At 41.7% G+C, this 15,961-nt stretch overlaps 1 protein-coding gene across 1 annotated transcript in view; it reads right to left on the bottom strand.

The window, feature by feature from the left end:
* nphp4 (nephronophthisis 4) overlaps positions 1–15,961 on the bottom strand; it is a 402,509-nt gene that overhangs the window by 170,759 nt on the left and 215,789 nt on the right. The gene's annotated exons all lie outside the window — the stretch shown is intronic.

Below are 15,961 nucleotides of genomic sequence, written 5' to 3'. Positions count from 1 at the left end.
TGCATGAGCCTTTTAAATTATTTTTTGCAGGTGTCGATTAGCTTTTGGTGATTTTTGAACTCTGATTCAGAGGAGATACTGTCTTTACTGAGGGAATTCGACCAAATCCAGTCTTCTGTCTCATACAGGTGAAGATCAAGTGGAAGATCAAGAGAAGGGTTGTTATTTATTTCTTCAGCAACATCACTCAAGTGAATGATCATATTACTGTATGCAAGACCAGTTGTGCACAAATGGGTTTCTATAATGTAACAGTGACTACAGTTCGAAAATATATCATTGGGTGTAAAGTGGTTTCGGAAACATCCTTGGGACATGAAAGACACTGCACAAATGCAAGTGTTTCTTTCTAAGCATGCTAACCTGCATAACAACCCTATTAAGCCCATTAGATGCTAAATTACAACCAATCTCATACATACATAAGGGACAGGAATGCAATGTTCATTGGCTGTAGTGAGATATTGGAGACACTCAGTGGAAGAACATCTATGGCATTCACTTTGAACTACACTGTAAGATCAACTCAAGGAAGGTACATAGGTCACCTAAACAGCATTTTGTTTGATGGCATTACCAGCTGCATCATTTTAATTAGCACAGGACAGTCCATTACAGTAACAATGGTCATATCACCTCCGATATGGCATCAAATTATGATGCACAAATACTGGTTAAAGTTGAGGTCAAAGCAATATGCTAATAACTAACAGCTCTGCGCGCTTTAACATTGCAAAATCAAATGACTTTTGGCTTCCTGGATGCTAATTGTAAAAAGGTGGATAAAACTATGAGGAATTCTTTTTCTTAATTATATCAACAAACAAACATGACTGATTCTGACACATCAATACTCCCTTATAAAGGCAAGCTTGCAGTGCAAAATAAAATTTATGAGATGGAAATTGCAGACTGTTCCTGTGTATCTGATTTCTTGGCATCAGGGAACACTCCAACAGGTGACCTTACCATGTGGTGACTCCCCATTTACGGTGTAGCAATTCACGACAGTAACATCTGTAACAAGATAAATGAGTTGACAGCACAAATAGAAATAAATAAAAATGATTTGATGGTCATAACAGTGTGGTTGCAGGGTGACCAGGACCAGTAACTCATTATCAAATAGGCAAAATAAAAGTGAGGTAAAAACAGTGTTGTTAATAAAGAAAGATACAGGGGTGTTGGCGAGTAATGATATCGGTGCAAATGTTGTGATATGGAATCAATTTGTGTGGAAATAAGGAATAGCAAGGAAAGAAGTTACATGCAGGAATTGTCCACAGTCTCAAAAAGTTGCCTCACTGTAGGATAAAATCTAAATCTGAAAATAATGGAGACATAAGAAGTGTGTTATGATTCTCAGGAGTGATTTTAAACTGCACTTTGAACAGATAAATCAGATGAGTAAGGATAACAAGGAAGACAAATTTGTAGACTACATCAGGGATTGTTCCCTGGAGCAGGAATGAGCCATTTGCAATCCAGTATGCGTAATGAGGTAGGAATAACAAAAGATTTCAAAGTTATGCATCCGCAAGGGATGAGCAATCACAACATGGTGGAATTTCAAACTTAGAGTAGAATAGAACAGCCGAAGGGAGACAAACTCAGGTCTCAAACCAATGTCCTCAACTTAAACAAAGGCAATTACACAGGCATGAAGGGCTGCGAAAACAGATTAAGGGGAAGATCAGAAGTGAGTAATCACAGACCATTAAGCAGTTATTTCATAATGCTCAGCAAAGTGGGATTAATGAATTCATTTTTCAGGTTGGAAGTACAAAACTAGTGGTGTGCACAAGCCTCAGTTCTGGGGCCTCAATTATTCACTATATATATGAATGTCTTAGAGGAGGGGACAGAGTGTAAGTATCTCAATCTAATGATGATACAAAAATAGGTGAGAGGACATGTGTGGGGACATATGGGAAGGCGCATAGGGTAGATGTACGTTGAGTCAGTGGGGAAAATCTTGGCCAATGGAATTCATGGTAGGAAAATCTGAGATCATGCATTTTGGGTAGGAAGAATCAAAGGCAGATGACTATATAAATGGAGAGATAGTCCAGCAAAGTACACCAGGTCCCAGGTATTCTTGTTCATGTGACACAAAAATGTTAGCATATAGGTACAGAAGATAATTAAGAAGGCAGTAGAATTTTGGTCTTTATTGTTAGGGAGTTGGAATTTAAATATAAGGAAGTCTTGGTATAACCGTACAATTTTGGCTCCATATTTAAGAAAAGATGTACTGGCATTGGAGCCAGTTCAAAGGAAGTCACTAGATTGATTCCTGGGATGAATAGACTGACTTATCAGAAATGCTAAAGAAGTTAGGCTTTGATCCACTGCACTTGAGAAGAATGAGGGCTGATCTGACTGGAACATAAAAGATATTGAAAGGGTTTGATGAGGTAGATGTTGAGAAGATACTTCCACCAATTCTGGGAGGGGAATCTCAAACTTGGGCACAGAGGCACAGATTAAGAGGGCATGCATTTAAAACGGTTATGTGAAGGAATTTCTTCTCAGAGAATAGTCATTTGTTCTCTTTCTGTGCTATAAAAGATTTTATTATTCCATGAGTGTTAAATCACAGAGACCACGGAGTTACAGATTCCAGTCTGCTCCATAGCTGCCCTGAGCTGGAGTCCTGCAATTGACTGCTGCATCCCATGCAGCTTACGTACACCCCCTGTATTTGGCAACCATGGCTATCCAGAAACTCTTCCTACCAAGTAGAAATGCTGATGGTAGTTGAAGGCAAAATCATTTTTGGCTGTGATATTGGAATCGGAGGGTGAACGAAGCTGATACTCATTGACAAAGATCAAACCCAAACAAGTTGACCCAAATGAGATACGAGAGGCTTCATCGATGAGAAAGGGAGAAAACTTGGCCATAAAGACAGAGAACAACAGACATGAGATATTTTCCATTAAACTCACTTTCTGTGTATATGTATGTATGAGACATAGAGTTGTCTCTTATTCTGTCAAACTGCACCCTGAAGTGCTGCCATTGCAACTTGCTGCACTAATGATTTTTACTGCTGTTGTCCTGCTACTTATCTCAAACCGACCACACTTCAAACAATCAGACTTTCCCCTTAACACGTTAACTCATTCATTACCACTTCTACAACTTTTTTAAAAAAATCTACAAACCTTCACCATGTTTATAAATAAGCAAGGTCGACAAAATAAATACAGATTTTAATCTCTTGACCTGATGTTTGGTTCTGATTAGATTCCCTACAGTGTGGAAACAGGCCCTTCAGCCCAACAAGTCCACATCGACCCTCCGAAGAGCAACCCACCCAGATCCATTCCCCTAACTAATGTATCTAACACCATGGGCAATTTAGCATGGCCAATTCACCAGACCTGCACATCTTTGTGACTGTGGGAGGAAACCAGAGCACCCAGAGGAAACCCACACAGACACAGAGAGAATGTGCAAACTCCACACTGACAGTTGCCCAAGGCGGGAATTGAACCCAGGTCCCTGACGCTGTAAGGCAGCAGTGCTAACCACTGAGCCACCGTGCCGCTCTTTGTTGTTTTTAATAAAAAAACAAGAACTCAGTCAAGATTATTTTCACATTATTTAAATTCTACAGTGACTATCATTTTCTTTGAGGCGGCAGACCAAAGGAAGAGCTCCCAAAAATAAACTTGGACATCATAAATAAACAACAGCATAATCAAAGACTCCTACTTTTCCTTAACATTTTGCGGACTACCTTCATCCGGATTCTACCAGGGTTGGGTCCAAACTCTGGCTGATTGATGCACAAGGAGCTAGAACTGATTCAACAGTATTGTGTAAATGTCTGTATGTCTTCACTCTGATATCATTTAAATGAAGTGTCAAATTCAAAAAGAATTAAAGAATATTAAAGTCAACAGTTCACTTCCTTGCCAAATGGTTCCTAATCTGTATTTTTCTATTTGCCAATCAGCCACACACGATCATTAAGATCTGCTCTTTTCCAGTTCACTTCTTCCACCAATGTTAAAGACCAAAATGCGGTGATCGCTTTTCACACCTACTAATTCCCAAGCAGTTTAATTGGCATTCCTTCAATAATATTGGAGCCCAGGGGAATAGCAGAGAAGAACAGAAACAAATTAACACAACGCACATGGCCTGACATCTGTGTACCTGTCTGCTACCTGAAGCTGTGTCAGCCCCTTGCAGCAACCTGACAACATAGAGAAATAATACCCAATCACCATCACAAAACTGCAGCATGGAGGGCAGATGCTGTCAGATGAACCATCATCCAAAAAGCTCCAAGATAATAAATAAAAGTTGCTCTTCCTACAAAAATATTTTCATTTCATTAGTTAAAGAAAATGGTAAAAATAACCTTACCATATAATAACATTTTGAGCAACATGTCAGGTATTTGAAATCAGCATTTGTCACTGAGCATAATAGGATAAAAAGATTTGTTTCTTTCACAGAGTATTTCTAATACAGTAACAGAGTTGCTGAAATTAATCTTATATTTAATGTGTATTTTATTGCCCACTTGAAGCGATAGGAAAAGGGACTTTGCTTCAAATGCTTTTGCCTCAATTTTCTCAAGGTTTCTCTGAGGAAAGGAGCGATTTTTTTTTAAAAAGCTGTTCCATTAGTCACCTTCATCAACTTGAACAAAAGGTTTCAGCTAGAGTTTCATTGGAAAGATAGCAATATGGACAATGGAGTAAGATCTTGGAGTGTCAGCCTGCATTGTGTGCTCAATTCTGGTAATGGCCTTTGAAACCCAGAATCTTCCTGCTCAAAGCAATTAACAAAATTAAGAATTGGATAAGAAATTTAGAGGCATAAGTTGATGCAGAAAGAACTAATTCTAGAATTTCCTCATGCTGCATATGTTAGGGGGAAACTCTTCTGCATCACAGGTGGTGTGCTGAAGTGAGCTAGGAGGAAACCACTGAAGTGATACACTTTATGTTCTCATTTTATCCTGTTTGGATAGTGCTGCTTGAGAAGTTATTATTTGCAAATGTACCTGGAGGTATTCCTGAACTTGAGATCCGCATGTTCAGCTGAACAGGCAATGATTATGGTCACAGGTCAACATCTCATGAAAAAGACTGCATCTCTAATGCAGCACCTTGGGAAGGAGAAGGAACACCGATCAGATGTCTAACTTGTTCAAATTGTAACGCTGGAAATAAATATTTGGCAGAAAATGGAAAAATCAAGCTCACAGGAGGATAGGGCCAACTGATAGTAAGAACAGTAACTGCTGAAAAAAGATGAATATAAAAGTCACATAATTGTTCCATCAATGGGCAGTGTAGCCAATGCATCAGAGGGAAAATGTCAACACAAAAATTCCATTCATTTAGCAGGAAAATGCACAAATTATTGCATGAGCATGAAGTCAGTAATTTGGAGAAATAAAGCTGCATTTTAGTTTTGGGACATGCTGAAAGCAAGGGAATCTGGTAACACAATTCACCATGGCTCCTTAGACAGCACCTTTCAAACTCAACAGTACTACCATCTAAGGCAGCAGGTACATAGGAACACCATTACCTGCAAAATACCCTCCAGTCCACTCATCTTTCTGACGTGGAAACATATTGCTTCAATATCAAAATCCCAGAATTCCCTCCTTAATGGCATTGCAGGTTTTCCCACTGGGAATGAAGCCTCCTTGTTTATGCTGGAGCTCTTTTAAGGCCACTCACATCTGCTGCATTGACATCTGATGGCAAGATCCAGCACCTGTGCCTGCCACATATTCTTCAAATTTCAATATGAATAATATGTGCGTGGGTCATCGACACTGAAAGGGAAGTGGCATTCACTTCCAGTTCTATCATCAAGAACTGTGTGCCTCTCATTAAATTCTGTCCAGACTCTGGGGTAAATGAGACTCCCTAGTATCTTTAAGTCCCATGTAGCCTATGAGGTAAGTGCATACTAAGTAAGCCATCTATTGTGCAAGGGACCAACACAGAAAAGGACAAGAATGTTATGTTTGAAAGGTATACAGCCACATCTTGTTTGGTCTTGAGTAACTGTTTTGGTCACTTGTTGGAGGACGGAATGAATAATTGGGCAATATAATCATGGGAGCAAGATCACCTGAAGCAACAAAAGAAGGGCTAAGTGTATTTTGTCGAATCCATGCAATCATTTTGTTACGTATACATTCTTGCTTCCCTCTGATTTATTGATGGAATGCAGCAATCAAAAGTGATCTAAATGGGAAATAAATGTCAGTGAATCCCTGAACGCAGCACTCATGTGAGAATCGTGAGCACAGAGTATTAATGCAGACCCAGTCAGGCACTGTTAAAACTAAGCATTCATGTAATTTGTCTTTCAGATGAAAAGACAAATTTGGAAAAGAAAACAGTCTAACACAATGCTGTAGAAGAGGATCACTTCTTAAAATCTGTATCAACTTTTAATATTATTGATGTTGTCATGTGATCAGTTGGAATGGTTGTATTTAAGCAGGTCTTGTGATTCTGCAGATTCAGTCTGTGGTCATTAACCATTGCACCCTGAATTGTATAATGCTATACCCAAAGTGACACTTAGCCAACGTGCCCGAAAAAAAACCTAATAATATATGAAAAGTTGAGCATAAAAATTTGTACCACTTTCTCCATCATACATTTTGACTATCGTTGACAACAGTAAATCACGGTCATAATACAGGTACCTCCAAGCCAACGACACAGGAATTCCAAATAAAGCGCGATCTGCAGAAGCAGCAGTACCTTTTTAACATATATAATTGCAGGAAAAGATGTACTATTTTAGTCATTTCAAATTGTCTTCTGTTACAATTGTTATTTTATTTGCAGCAGGTTTCAAGGTATTTCACACAAATTTTCAGTTGAGTACTTTGCTTCAAATTAAATCATATTGGATCAATAAGTTTAAAATATTATAAGCTACTTTTGATTTAATAGCAAACAGTCTGCATGAAGTTAAGGCTGGCGTCAATGAAGTGCTCTATCTCTCTCACTACGTTCAAAGCAGTTCCAATGAGTGCATCACAAAAATCAATTGGCTTTAATCGTCATCTCAAGAAAACTGCTTCATTAAAATAAATTCAATGCATAATTTAGCAGCTGAGTGCCTATTTGTCTTATTTCCATCACATCCAAATCTCAGTTCAGTGAACTTGCATAATAGAAAATGATTTCCAGAATCAATCACATACAGAGAAACACTAAACTCGCTGTAGGTGGTGTAAAGAAAACACTTGCATTTACTGTGAAATGGATTCATAGGTAGGATAAGGAAAACAGAAAACAATGCTTTTTTTAAAATTTTTCTTCCATACATTTTCCATCTTTTCACGGTGTTGTGATTACAGCTGATGTTAATACTGGACAAGTCAGATCTCAGAACGAAAGCTGACTTATTAGATCCTTGTAATTTTGAAACTATGGAGGTCAGTTACTGAACACATTCACAAGAGACTGCCACTGTACTTTTAACACAAAGAATAAAATATTTATTAAACGAGACGAACATGAACTATATTACACTATACCAAGTGGTATGTTAGGAAGATTTCATTACAGACATCAGAAAAAAATTCACAGTATTCCTTTGATCTGGGCAATATCCAAATAAACACCTGATCCTCAGTGAAGAGGCAACACTATCTTCAGGTGAAGGCCCCAGCTGGTATTTTTATCACCAATTTATTTTTGGCAAATTACAATGCATTCAATGGATGCTATTTTCCTTCCAGTGGTATCTGTCCCAAGATTCCTAGAACAAACTGCACAATAACCTCACGATGACAAAGCTTCTATGTCTGAAAGCAACATGACCTGGACAATATCCACCTTTTGTGATGACAAGTGGCTGGTAATATTCACATCACACAGTTCCAGTCAATGACCATCTATATCAAGAGGGCATCTAAACATTGTCAAACTGAACTGGACTTACCATATAAATACTGTGACTACAAGAGCAGATCAGAAGTTAGGAATGTTGCAGTGAGCAACTCACTTCCTGAACCTCAAAGTTTGTCCACCATATACAGGCCACAAGTCAGGAATGTGATAGAATAGTCCCCATTAGTTTAGATGGGTGCAGGTTCAACAACACTCATCACACTTGACACCATCCACTTGATTGGCACCACATCCACAAACATTCATCTCCTCCACTCAGTCGCAGCAGTGTGCACCATTGGAAAGATGCACTGCAGACACACATCAAAGTTCCTCCGACAACAGCTTCAAAACCATGACACCTCGAAGGACAAGTCAGCAGACACACGGCAACACCACCACTTGCAACTTTCTCTTCAAACTATCCTCACCATCCTAACTTGGAAGTATATCGTCACTCCCCTGTGTCTCGAAATCCTGGAACTCGCTCCCTAATGGCATTGTGTGTGTACCTACACCAAATGATCTGCAGTGGTTCAAGAAGACACCTCACTACTGCATTCTCAAAGACGACAAGGGAGTGACGCCCATGTTCCATGAATGAATTGAAAAATTTAAACAAAATACATAAGTTACCTATGCCCTGTGCTCAGCATCTTTGCTTCCACTTCCCTGCACCCAATGATACAGATTTAGGTGCTCTGCCTTTCTCCACTTTCTTTAAGGCCAAACTGTGCACACAATCCAGATGTAGTCCCAACAAAGCCCTTGTATAGTTGTGAAAATTGTTTCTCTAATATATCAATGATTAACTTATGAAGGTTAACATATCATTTGTTTTCTTAATTGCTTGCTGTCCTCATGTTGTTACTGTGATTTGTGCACAAGGACATCTCGGTCCCTCTGAATATCAACAATTCAGTCTCTCATCATTTAAAACAATAGTCTGCATCTCTACTTAGCAAAGTCAATAACTTCACACGTCCACATTACTGTATCCTTCTCACAATTTATTTCACGCTTAACTTTGAACTGCCTTTTGTATGCTTGACAAGAAAGTCATGATTCAAAATATTGCCTTTAACCTCAATGAAATAGAATGTCCTGGAGAATGGGGAAGCTGATCATACTAAAACTGCCTAATGCAGGCTCATCTGAACTGTCTATCATGGGGAAAGAAAACTAAACCAAAAGCTACTGTAAGACAGGTGACAATGTTCATATCTTGGCACAGACAAGGAGCAGCGGCTGTGTTTTGGAGACAGACACAAATAGTGTGTGAGAGACAGACAGAAATAATGCAGCGCCTGCTATGGAGAGCAGGGGAAGACAGTTTCTTGCAAACAGAATGCTGCAAATAGCTGGCCCTCTCTACTTGAAAGAGCAGATGGATCTTTGAAGGTTTACAGAACAAGGAGTCACTGAGGTGGCTTTTGCTGGTAGTAGATTACTTCGGGATACCCAGGCTGTGTTGGCTGATTTCAAAGCTCACTGGAAAATTAGACTTCAGTGTTTCAGTGCAAATTGAGCCTGCTAGCAAAGTGGGAGTAATTTGCAACTAGATCCTGTAATGCTATCTATCAGAGAGAAGTGCTGTGTACTAATACAGGAGTTGCAAGATGTAAAAGATGTTAATTATTTCATGCCTAAGCATGTTTTCTTTAGCTTGTTGTATTAGTTACCAGTGATGTTAGGTCTATAATGATTTTAATTTGTTTCTTACAGTCAAGTTCTCGAAATCATGAAATCTAGCTTTCAATGATTTCTGTTACTTGGTTGGAAAATTCATCTCATTCAAAAGCCATGTGAAAGTGGGATGTAGCAACTTTTCCTGAACAATCCTGATTGCGCTAAGAACTGCAAATAATCAATTTAAGATCATCAGTCAAGCTTGTAATGTGATTCATTTATGACTAATAGAAGTGACCTGTTCTCTTTAAACCAATTTAAAATGTTCACACCCTGCCTCGGAGCTTCGGGAGCCTATATTTACCTACCTGTTGCTATCTCCATGGTGACACCTTCACCAGTCAGAATTGATTCGCTGACCAACTGACATCCTCTTCTCCCGTAGAGAAAGTTTCAATGATCATTTAAATTTTGGCATTCTTGTATTTCTCGATGGGTACAAGACTAAAAGATTTGGTAACATTTCCCTGTACTCAGCAATATCAAAGACTATAAATTTTCTGGAACCATAAATGGGGTTAATATATTGAAAGGAATAAAAGTAAACAAAATGCAGCATGGTTCCAGATCACTGCTGAGATGAGGAGCAGTATATATATGTTGGAATATGCCTCCAAATGAAAATCTAATGTCGAGATGAGGAAGTAGCTAGGCAAGAGGGAATCACTGGGGCACTGCAATATCAAATTAGAAGACTAATTTTAAAATTTGTGGAAGGCATCAAATTATGAAGAGCAAGTTATACTGAAGTAAAACATTTATAAGAGCACCAGAAGGTGGAAAGTTAGAGAGTGCCCCTAACTGAGGTTGTGTAATTCTGACCCCTTTTTCCAAAGGGAGGAAGGACTCCTTAACGTTCTGATCAAAACCTTACGCTCAGCTACAGTGAACTTTAATTAAGTTTACATACCCAATCAGGAAGTATTTGTTTTTCCGATATATTCAAAACAAATCACCATTGGCAAGAGCATTGTTCATTGGTAAATCTCAATCATGTGACAATATATCATGTTCTTGAACCCCAGCAGTCCACATGATGTACACACGGACTGAACAGAGTTCCTGGATTCTGATTGAGTGCCAGTGAAGGAAGAATGATAGAGTTACAAGTCAGGATGGTTACAGATTATTGGAGGTGTGTGGGGTGGGAGTGGAGAGAGACTTGCCACTGATGGTGTTCCCATGGCATCTGTTGCCCTTCTCCTTCCAGATGGTAAAATTTGCTGATTTGAAACTGTTGTTAAAACAGGTTTGAGGAGTTCCTGCAGCACTTCTTGTCAATGGAACAAATCAATGGTGAGGGGAGTGAGTGATTAAGATCATGGATGGGTACTTATCCAGCAGGCTGCTTTGTCCAAGTGTCCCAAAGCTACTTATTTGTTGGAGCTTCATTCATCCAGCCAAGTGGAAGGCATTCCATCATACCCCTAGCTTTTGACTTTGTAGATGGGATACCGGCTTCGTGGAGACAGGAGCTAACTTGCTCAGCCTCTGGCCAGCTCTCGTAGCCACAATATTTATATGGACAGTTCAGTTCAGTTTCTGGTCAATGATATCCCTTCAGAATAATGATGGTAGGGGAATCAATGATGGTAATGCTATTGAAGATCATGGAGAGAGGGTTACATTTTCTCTTGTTGAAGGTGATCATGCCTGGCACACAGGTGGCATGGATATTATTTGACACGATCAACTCAAGCCTGGCTGTTACACATATTTCTGTTCCATATCCAGACTTCTTCAGTATCTGAGGAATCACAACTGGTACTGAACACTGTACAATTATCAGTAAACATCCTTATTTCTGAACTTATGATAGGGCAGAGGTCATCAGTGAAGCTGATGAAGATGGATGAGTCAAGGTCACTATGCTGAGGAACTCCTCTAGTGATGTCCTGAGGCTGTGACGTTTGACTTCCAACACAACGGACTACTTTAGTCTGACTAGTTTACCTTCTGATTCCGATTGATTTCAATTTTTGTTCCTGATGCCATTCTCAGTCAATTGCTGCCTTGATATGTAGCCTCTCTATCCTCAGCTGAGTAGTCCTGGCAAAATTCAGCATTCAGGTTATTGCTACATGAGTGAGATAGCACTGCCAATGCTGCCTCCATCATTTTGCTGATGATCAAGATCAGACTGATGGGGCAGTAATTGACTGGGTTTAATTGTCCTGCTTTTTGTGAATAGACATAGCTAGGCAATTTTTCAATAGGGCCAGGAGCATAGGTCTTTAGTACTACAGTCAGAACGCTATTAGAGTCCTTAGCCATTGCAATTTCCAATGCTTTGAACAGTTTCTTGATACCAAGTGGAGTGAATAGAATTCACTTAGGTCAGCTACGTATGATGCTGGGAATCCCAGTGGGCAGCCAAGATGGACCATTCAATCCACATATTTGGTTAAAGATCCTACAAATGCTACAGTCTTGTCTTTTGCACTGATGCATTGAAGATGGGATGTCAATGGAGATTCTTCCTCCAGGTAGATGGTTAATTGCCCACCAGCATTCATGACTGGAGGACTGGACTGCAGAGCTTAAATTTGATCTGTTCGTTGTGGAATCAGTTACCTTTTTCAATTGCATGCTGCTTCTACTGTTTAGCATGTATGAGCTTTTGTGTTGTAGCTTCACCAGGTTAACATCTTAATGTTTCCTGTCCCACTCATTCAGCCAGGTTTGATCCCCTGGATGTTAGTAGCACAGTGAAAGATATTCCAGGCTAATAGATAACTGATAGTGCCAATGGCCCACAGTGCTTCATAGATGCATAGTTTGGAGCTCCTAGATCTGGAGGATAGATTAGATTCCTTACAGTGTGGAAACAGGCCCTTCGGCCCAACAAGTCCACACCGACCCTCCAAAGAGCAACTCACCCAGACCCATTCCCCTACGTTTACCTGCTCACCTCACACTACGAGCAATTTAGCATCACCCTAACCTGCACATTTTTGGACTGTGGGAGAAAACCGGAGCACCCAGAGGGAACCCACGCAGACACGGGGGGAATGTGCAAACTCCACACAGACAGTTGCCTGAGGCGGGAATTGAACCCGGGTCTCTGGCATTATGAAGCAGCTGCACTAACTACTGTGCCACTGTGCCGTGCTCTTGTTGGTTTCCTCACCAGATATGTTTTTCAGCCCTTCATCTGCTCAGTCACTGCTGGTTTCACCATGTCACTTTTGGATGTGAGCACTGAAGTCCCTCACCACTAACTGTGGAAATATCAGATAAGTAAATCTGCAGAAGAGACATTGTTTGAATTTCCAGTATTTATATTCTTATACCTTTATCGCTTCCTACAGCATAACTAAACTTGACTGCAGAGTTTCAATTAGCAAATAATCACAGCGAATGTGAAAAGGTTAATGATTAAATACTTCATATTTTCAACTTAAACTAAGGTAGCTTCCTTCCTTATCGTTTCAATTAAATATTTTTGGGAAGCCAATTAGTAAATATATTTCTCATTAATTGGTTCAATTTCCCATTTCACTCCACTGAGTGTATCTAAGTTATTTCATGCACTCTTTGAACATAGACAGTGGTCCATTGCCAAAGATTTCTTTAGTGATGTTATTAAAACAAGGCAAAGAGCAATTTATGTGAACATTAATAAAAGGGTGGAAAAAATATTGACAAAACATATTGTTGTATATGAATGGATATTTTAGGTAGTAGCTCACTTACACCATAGAACAATGCAGTAGTGACAGCAATAATGTCCAGCTGGCTGACCTCAGAATACGAGTTCCTTGACTGGGGCTGTTAATTTGGTCCAATCAGGGAGCCCTAGCTGATAGATAAAAAGATTGGAGCCCCCTTTCTCTCGGGGATCTGGGGTGGAGGGTGCTGCACGCAGCGGTCCCCTGCAACCGCAGATTGCGCTGGTTCACGGACTCCCAGCCCAACTGCTTGTTCTGTGGTGCTGTGGAGTCCGTGGACCATGTGTATATTGGGTGTGGGCGTTTGCACTCCCTCTTTGATTCCTCAAAAACCTTCTCCTCTGTTTTTGGTTGCACTTCAGTCCCACGCTCCTGATCTTCGGGCACCCGGTGCGGAGGAGGGAGGGCAGGTCTGAAGACCTCCTCGTGGGTCTGCTCCTGGGCCTGGTCAAACTAGCCATAAACAGGTCCAGGCAGCGGGCCGTGGAGGGGGTTGTTTGGGCCGACTGCCTGCCCCTCTTCCGCGGCTACGTTAGGGCCCGGGTATTCTTGGAGAAGGAGCACGCGGTCTCCACCAACACCGTGGAGTTATTCAGGGAGAGGAGTGCATTATTTCCCCCTCCAACTCTATTCTGATTTAGTCCCTGCCCTCCCCTTCACTGTTTGATCACACAGCATTGCCCTTTGATGTGAAGGGCACTGCTTGTCACTGGCCACTCAGGTGTTTCCTTCTTCCTGGTAGTGGAAATTTGAATAAAGATACATGCACCTTGTGTCTTTCACTGTGTCTCACACCTGCACACACACAACATGGGTGTTGTGGGAAAAATATAAGCACAACTGCAGTTGGGTGATAGTGTGGGGGTTTTAAAAGAAAAAAAAGAAAAAAGAAAAAGATTGGAGCCCCCTTTCTCTCGGGGATCTGGGGTGGAGGGTGCTGCATGCAGCGGTCCCCTACAATCGCAGATTGCGGTGATTCACGGACTCCCAGCCCAACTGCTTGTTCTGTGGCGCTGTGGAGTCCATGGACCATGTGTATTGTGGGTGTGGGCATTTGCACTTCCTTTTTGATTTTCTCAAAAACCTCCTCCTCTGTTTTTGGTTGCATTTCAGTTACACATTCCAGATCTTCGGGCACCCGGTATGAAGGAGGTCTGAAGACCTCCTCGTGAGTCTGCTCCTGGGCCTGGTCAAACTGGCCAAAAACAGGTCCAGGCAGCAGGCCATGGAGGCAGTCGTTAGGGCCGACTGCCTGCCCCTCTTCCGCGGTTACGTCAGAGCCTGGGTATCCTTGGAGAAGGAGCACGTGGTCTCCGCCAACACCGTGGAGTTATTCAGGGAGAAGTGCGCACCGCAGGGAGTGGAGTGCATTATTTCCCACTCCAACTCTATTCTGATTTAGTCCCTTCCCTCCCCTTCCCTGTTTGATCACACAGCATTGCTCTTTGATGTGAAGGGCACTGCTTGTCACTGGCTACTCGGGTGTTTCCTTTTTTGCTGGTGGTGGAAACTGAATAAAGATTTGTGCACCTTGTGTCTTTCACTGTGTCTCACACCTACACATACACACCACGGATGCTGTGGGAAAGAATAAGCACTACCACAGTTAGGCGGTAGTGTGGGGGCTTAAAAAAATAAATAAATACATAGAACTATCAGGGGTTCTGTTTACTCTGAGAGCTGGCTCTGAGGGAGCTGGACCAGTGTGCGTGCATGTGTACTGCAAGGACTCTCCTCCTTGACTGTGTCAGAGGGGAAGGGGAAAAAGAAAAGAAAAAGAAACGGAAAAAAAAGATTGGAGATCGTGTACAAATTTCATTGACGTTTTTTCATATTTGAAACTGGGATTTGGGGTTTGTCCTCAATTCCCTGTAAACTGGTTGAACGGTAGAGTTTGGGGCCTGGCTTTGCTGTTGTATACAGCTGTAAATATTAACTGTTTTTTGTAAACTGTTATAAAACAAAAGATTGGACGGCGGTCAGTTGCTGGTGTGCGTCCGCACCCAGGTCGCGACGTTCCGCCTTCAGACCTTGCAGCAATACCTTTACGTCGGGCCTCCTCCTAGGTGGTGCGCCCTGGCAACGTATTTTTTCTGCCAGGTACGTAACCTCAACTACAACACGCAGCTCCTGTTCATCGACCGTGACAGATTGGAGGTCACCCTCAAGACGCTGCCTGTCTTTTACCAGGACCTGCTCACTGTCTGGAACATGATTGAATCGCATCGCACCTACCCTCCGGCAGGAGTAGCGGCTGCCGTCAAGGAGCTGTTGCTCAGGAATCCACACCTTCAAATGCGCAGGTTCGAGTGACTGTCAAAGGGGAGGGCCGTGGCGGTGAGGGTGACCAGGGTCGGGGATGTGCCGAGGGTCTGGGCTGGCCGCAGGGCATAGTGAGCAGGGCAGCGGTAGACGTCTGGTACGTGGCCACCGCCATCCGACACCTTAAAACGGCGATGCTCGAACCCAACGTAGTGCACCAGTTGGAGGATGCTCAGGTGTGCGGTGGAATCCCGTCACCCCTGCCCGGACGGAATTTCACAATGGCCCCAGGGTCCCATATTTCCTGCAGGAGCCTGTGTCCCACAACCTGAGCAGCCTCTGGAATTTTAATTTTGTCCCTTTTAAGGAATATAAAAAGGCGGGCCCCATATCGACTGCTGCTGTACACCGTCCACCTCTTCTCCCTCATCCACTATC

This window comes from Hemiscyllium ocellatum, chromosome 37, assembly GCF_020745735.1.
Source record: "Hemiscyllium ocellatum isolate sHemOce1 chromosome 37, sHemOce1.pat.X.cur, whole genome shotgun sequence".
Lineage (NCBI taxonomy): Eukaryota > Metazoa > Chordata > Chondrichthyes > Orectolobiformes > Hemiscylliidae > Hemiscyllium > Hemiscyllium ocellatum.
Note: the sequence above shows the minus strand (reverse complement) of the source record. Positions and strands in the feature narration are given on the sequence as shown.